This window comes from Trichechus manatus, unplaced genomic scaffold, assembly GCF_000243295.1.
Source record: "Trichechus manatus latirostris isolate Lorelei unplaced genomic scaffold, TriManLat1.0 scaffold00034, whole genome shotgun sequence".
NCBI lineage: Eukaryota > Metazoa > Chordata > Mammalia > Sirenia > Trichechidae > Trichechus > Trichechus manatus.
The window spans coordinates 20,756,000-20,762,635 of record NW_004443970.1 but is presented as its reverse complement, the minus strand read 5'-3'; the positions used below and the strand labels follow the sequence as shown (position 1 = coordinate 20,762,635).

At 40.9% G+C, this 6,636-nt stretch overlaps 1 pseudogene; it reads right to left on the bottom strand.

Annotated features, from left to right (window-relative positions):
* Positions 1 to 1,629: 1,629 nt before the first annotated feature.
* The window catches only part of LOC101352008 (elongation factor 1-alpha 1 pseudogene), a 32,234-nt pseudogene continuing 27,227 nt past the window's right edge, over positions 1,630 to 6,636 (bottom strand).

Genomic DNA, 6,636 nt, shown 5'->3' with positions numbered 1-6,636 from the left:
CTGTGGTTACAATCCCATTTGGGAATGGGTTTTTTCTGTTATGTTGATGAGACAGTATTAGTGTAGGGTGTGTCTTAAGTCAATCTCTTTTGAGATATAAAAGAGATTAAACAAGCAAGCAAGCAAGCAGAAATGGGAGAAGAGAGATGCATGCCACACAAAGATCACCAAGGAACCAAGAACAAGGACCTTCCCCCAGAGCCGACAGACAGAAAGCCTTCCCCTAGAGTGGGTGCCCTGAATTTGTACTTCTAGCCTCCTAAACTGTGAGAAAATCAATTTCTGTTTGTTAAAGTCACTCACTTGTGGTACTTCTGTTATAGCATGACTAGATAACTAAGACAACTCACATCTGTCCACTTTCAATGCCACATGTATAGGAACTATGTCCTTGTATCTGTTTTTGTTTTAATCTTTATTTTTTGTTGTTTTTAAATAATACATCTTGTTTTTGTTGTTATTGAAAATATACACAGCAGAACATACACCAATTCAACAATTTTTACCTGTACAGTTCAGTGACACTGATTACATTCTCCAAGTTGCGCAGCCATTCTCACCTTCCTTTTCCAAATTGTTCCTCCAGTATTCACATAAACTCACTGCCCCCAAGTTTCCTATCTAGCCTTTCAAGTTGCTGTTATCAGTTTGATCCCATATAGATTGTTCTTACAAAGAGAACAATGCTCAACACAGAAATTCTTTACTAATAGAGCTAAATAATTGTTTGGGTTAAAGAAGACTTCAGGGGATATACTTAGTTTAAGGTCTAAGGTTTAAAGATTATTATCTTTTATTTTTTTAATTGTAGTAAAGACATATATAGCCCATATCTGTACTTTGGTTGCCTCCAGTTGAAAGGCACAGCTTGGTGGAAAAGAAAGAACATGCACTTTATAGTTAAACTGATATAGGCTAAATCCTAACTCCTACCTCCTTGCTATCAGAACTTGGGCAAGTTACTTATCTTCTTTTTAGCTTCTCTAAATGAAGATGGTAATACTTGCTATGCAGTTTTTTTTTTTTTTTTAAGTAAAAAGAAAGTTTTATTTGGCATGTATTCAAAAGGACAAAAGTGGCAAGCAGACAAGCATGCTGCCACATCCATGTCTGCCCGAGTCCTTGCTGTGCAGTTTTGTTGTGAAGATTAAATTAGATCCATCCATCAGTTCAACAAATATTACAGAGAGACTATTACCCATCAGACACTATACTTGTCACTAAGAAAATAATGGTGAATGTTACGGATTGATTGTCGCCCCCCAAAATGTGTATTGGAATCCTAACCCCTATACCTTTGGATGTGATGTGATGTGATGTGATATAATGTAAAGTAATGTAATGACTTTCTATAATACAATCTAAAGTTGTATTAATGAATCCATACCAGTGTAGAATGTGTCCTAAACCTAATCACTTTTTTTTTCTCATTAAATTTTGTTTTAATGAATCTCAAAATTCTGTGACAGAGCTTTGGTCAAATTGTTTCCATTTAAAAAGTACTGATTTTAAAAACTAATAACTTAAAACTGCCATACAAAAAAAGAACGAACGGTCCACAAAACATTCCTTTCCTTTGGAAGGTTTTAAGATGCATCATTATCATTAACCAGTCTTTTACTATTAATCTTAAATGACCAATGAGACAGACAGTTCTGAGACTGTTCTTCCACTACTGATTAAGACTGGGATGACAGGTGTTATGGATAATATTCTTTTAGCCTTCTGAGCTTTCTGAGCAGACTTGGTGACCTTGCCAGCTCCAGTGCCATTTTGTTCCCTGCCTTGATGACACCCACAGCAACTATCTGTCTCATATCATGAATAGCAAAATGGCTCAGAGGAGGATAGTCAGAGAAGCTCTAAACACACATGGGCTTGCCAGGAACCATGTCAAGGATGGCAGCATCACCAGACTTCAAGAATTTGGGCCGTCCTCCAGTTTCTTACCAGAATGGCAATCAGTCTTCTCTTTGAGCTCAGCAAACTTCCGAGCAATGTGAGCTGTGCATAGCCAGCACTGATTTGGCCTGGGTGGTTCAGGATGATCACCTGAGCAGTGAAACCAGCTGCTTTCATTGGTGGGTCATCTTTGCTGTCACCAGCCATGTTGCCACAACAAACACCTTTGACAGAGACATTCTTGATATTGAAGCCTACATTGTCTCCAGGCAGAGCTTTGCTCAAAGCTTCATGGTGCATTTCAACAGACTTTCCTTCAGTGGTGTCATTGACTGGAGCAAAGGTGACCACCGTGCCTGGTGTGAGAACACCAGTCTCCACTCTGCACACAGGGACAGTGACAATACCACCAATTTTGTAGACATCCTGGAGAGACAGACATAGAGGCTTGTCAGTTGGACAAGTTGGTGGCAAGATGCAATCCAGAGCTTCAAGTAGCATGGTTCCACTGACATCGCCATCCTTACGAGTGACTTTCCATCCCTTGAACCAAGGCTCCAGCATATTGTCACCATTCCAACAAGAAATTGGCACAAATGATACTGTGTCAGGGTTGTAGCCAATTTTCTTTATGTAGATGCTGACTTCCTTAATTTCCTCATATCTCTTCTGGCTGTAGGGTGGCTCAGCGGAATCCATTTTGTTAACACCAATAATTAGTTGTTTCACACCTAGAGTATAAGCCAGAAAAGCATACTCATGAGTCTGCCCATTCTTGGAAAAAGCAGCTTCAAAGTCCCCAACACCAGCAGCAACAGTCAGGACAGCACATCAGCCTGTGATGTTCCTGTAATCATATTTTTTATAAAGTCTCTGCATCCTGGGGCATCAATGATGGTCACAAAATACTTGCTGGTCTCAAATTTCCACAGGGAGATATCAATGGTGATGCCACACTCACATTCAGCTTTCAGTTTATCTAAGACCCAGGCATTCTGGAAGGGGCCCTTTCCCATCTCAGCAGCTTCCTTCCCAAATTTTTCGATGGTTCTCTTGTTGATGCTATCACTTTTGCAGATCAGGTGACCAGTAGTGGTGGACTTGCCTGAATCTACGTGTCCAACAACAATGATGTAGATATGAGTCTCTTCCTTTCCAGTTTTGGCTTTGATTTTTAATGGTTTTCACCAACACCTGTGTTTTGGGGGCAAACCTGTTGTGGGGGAGGGGGAAGCCCTAATCACTTCTGAGTTATAAAAAGAGCAGATTAGACACAGAGGTGAGGACATACAGGGAAAGATAGATGCCATGTGAGGATCACCAAGACCAAGGAAGTCTTGGGGCTACCAACAAGGAAAAGGAAAAAAATCCACATCGCCAAGTCCTTGATTTGGACTTTTAACCTCCAGAACTATGAAAAAAATGAATTACTGTTCTTTAAAGCCACCTGCTTGCGGTATTTGTGTTACCGCAGCACTGGCTAACTAAGACAGTGAATAAAGCATGATCTGTTGTAAGGATCCCTGGTGATACAGTGGTTAAGTGCTCTGCTGATAACTGAAAGGTCAGCAGTTCAAACCCACCAGTCTGTTTCTGTAAAGATTATAGCTTTGGAAACCCTATGGGGGCAGTTCTACTCTATCCTGTAGGGTCGCTATGAGTCAAAATTGACTCAGCGACAATGGGTTTCAGGTCCTAGTTGTTGTTAGTTGCTGCAGAGTTGATTCTGACTCATGGGGACCCCATGTGTGTCAGAGTAGAACTGCTCCATAGGGTTTTCAAGGTTGTGAACTTTTGGAAGCAGAGCGCCTCTGGGTGGGTTTGAACCGTCAACCTTTCAGCTAGAAGTTGAGCACTTAACCTATTATTCTACCCAGGGACCTGTCCTAAGAACTTTATAATTTAGTGGGAGAGACAATCAAGAAAATAGACAATTGCGATATAATTCTTGAAAATTTAATAGGAATTTGCCAGCATAGGAATAATAGGGGGAAACGAAGGTGGAAGGCAGCAGGATTTAGGGTAGAAGGAGAAGCATATGTGATGCCTGTGAACCAGAGAGACAATGGAAAATCCAAGACACAGAAGTAGTATAGCAGTGGTGGTGAGGATGAAGCACAATAAGGAAACATCACGAGGGGCCTTGCAAGCCAGGCTTGGGCAGAGGAACCTCTGAAGAGTATATGATCAGATTGTATTTTGGAAAGATCTTTCCCTTGGCAATGGGCAGAATGGTTTGAGTTAGTCAAGAGAAGCAAGGTGATCAGCTGGGTGGCTCTAACCTTGAGGTGAGGGCAGTGGTGGTTCAGTGATAGAATTCCCACTGTCCTGAGTTCAAGTTGAAACTGAAGAAAATTAGAACAAGTCCATGAGAGCCAAAGTACGACCTTGAGTATATCCCACCTTAATTTAGAGACTATCTCAAGAACAGATTTGATGCACTGAACACTAATGACCAAAAACCAGACAAATTGTGGAATGACGTCAAGGACATCATACTTGAAGAAAGCAAGAGGTCATTAAAAAGACAGGAAAGAAAGAAAAGACTAAAATGGGTGTCAGAAGAGACTCTGAAACTTGTTCTTGAACATCGAGTAGCTAAAGCAAAAGGAAGAAATGATGAAGTAAAAGAGCTGAACAGAAGATTTCAAAGGGCAGCTCGAGAAGACAAAGTAAAGTATTATAATGACATGTGCAAAGACCTGCAGATAGAAAACCAAAAGGGCAGAACACGCTCAGCGTTTCTCAAGCTGAAAGAACTGAAGAAAAAATTCCCGCCTCAAGTTGCAACAGCGAAGGATTTTACAGTGAAAATATTGAACGATGCAAGAAGCATCAAAAGAAGACGGAAGGAATACACAGAATCATTGTACCAAAAAGAATTGGTCAATGTTCAATCTTTCAGGAGTTAACATATGATCAGGAACTGATGGTACTGAAGGAAGAAATCCAAGCTGCACTGAAAGCATTGGCAAAAAACAAGGCTCCAGGAATTGACGGAATACCAATTGAGATGTTTCAACAATCAGATGCAGCACTGGAAGTGCTCACTCATCTATGCTAAGAAATTTGGAAGACAGCTACCAGGCCAACCAACTGGAAGAGAGCCATATTTATACCTATTCCCAAGAAAGGTGATCCAACCAAATGTGGACATTATCAAAAAATATCATTAATATCGCATGCAAGTAAAATTTTGCTGAAGATCGTTCAAAAGCAGCTGCAGTAGTATATCAACAAGGAACCGGCAGAAACTCAAGCAGGGTTCAGAAGAGGATGTGGAACCAGGTGTCATGGATTGAATTATGTCCCCCTGAAAATGTGTGTATCAGTTTGTTTGGGCCATGATTCCTGGTATTGTGTGATTTTTCTATATGTTATAAATCCTGCTTCTATGATGTTAATGAGGGAGGATGGGCAGCAGTTGTGTTAGTGAGGCAGGACTCAATTTACAAGATTGGATTGTGTCCTGAGGCAATCTCTTGAGATACAAAAGATAGAAGTGAGCAGTGAGACAGGGGGACCTCATACCATCAAGAAAGCAGTTCCGGGAGCAAAGCGCGTCGTTTTGACCTGAGGTCCTTGCGCGGAGAAGCTCCTAGTCCAGGGGAACATTGATGAGAAGGCCAACAGAGAGAGAGAAAGCCCTCCCCTGGAGCCGACCCCCTGAATTTGGACTTTTAGCCTCCTTTACTGGAAGGAAATAAACTTCTCTTTCTTAAAACCATCCACTTGTGGTATTTCTCTTATAGCAGCACTAGATGACTAAGACACCAGGAATATCATTATTGATGTCAGACGGATCTTGGCTGAAAGCGGAGAATACCAGAAAGATGTTTACCTGTGTTTTATCGACTATGCAAAGGCACTGGACTGTGTGCATCGTAACAAATTATGGATAACATTGCAAAGAATGGCAATCCCAGAACACTAATTATGCTCATAAGGAATTCGTACATAGATCAAGAGACAGTCGTTCTAACAGAACAAGGTGATACTGGGTGGTTTAAAGTCAGGAAAGGTGTGTGTCAGGGTCACCATACCTATTCAATCTGTATGCTGAGCATATAATCTGAGAAGTTGGACTATATGAAGAAGAATGGGGCATCAAGACTGGAGGAAGATTCACGAACAACCTGCTTTAGGCAGATGATACAACCTTGCTTGCTGAAAGTGAAGGGATTTGAAACACTTACTGACGAAGATCAAAAACCACAGCCTTCAGTATGGATTATACCTCAACATAAAGAAAACAAAAATCCTCACAACTGGACCAATAAAAAACATCATGATAAATGGAGAAAAGATTGAAGTTGTCAAGGATTTCATTTTACTTAGATCCACAATCAACACTCACGGAAGCAGCAGTCAAGAAATGAAAAGATGCATTGCATTGGGCAAATCTGCTGCAAAACACCTCCTTAAAGTGTTGAGAAGCAAAGATTTCACCTTGAAGACTAAAGTGTGCCTGACCCAAGCCACGGTATTTATAATCGCCTCATATGTATATGAAAGCTGGATGATGAATAAGGAAGACCGAAGAAGAATTGAGGCCTTTGAGTTGTGGTGTTGGTGAAATATTGAATATACCATGGTCTGCTAAAAGGACAAACAAATATGTCTTGGAAGAAGTACAACCAGAATGCTCCTTAGGAGCAAAGATGGTGAGACTGCATCTCACATACTTTGGACATGTTATCAGGAGGGACCAGTCCCTGGAGAAGGACATCATGC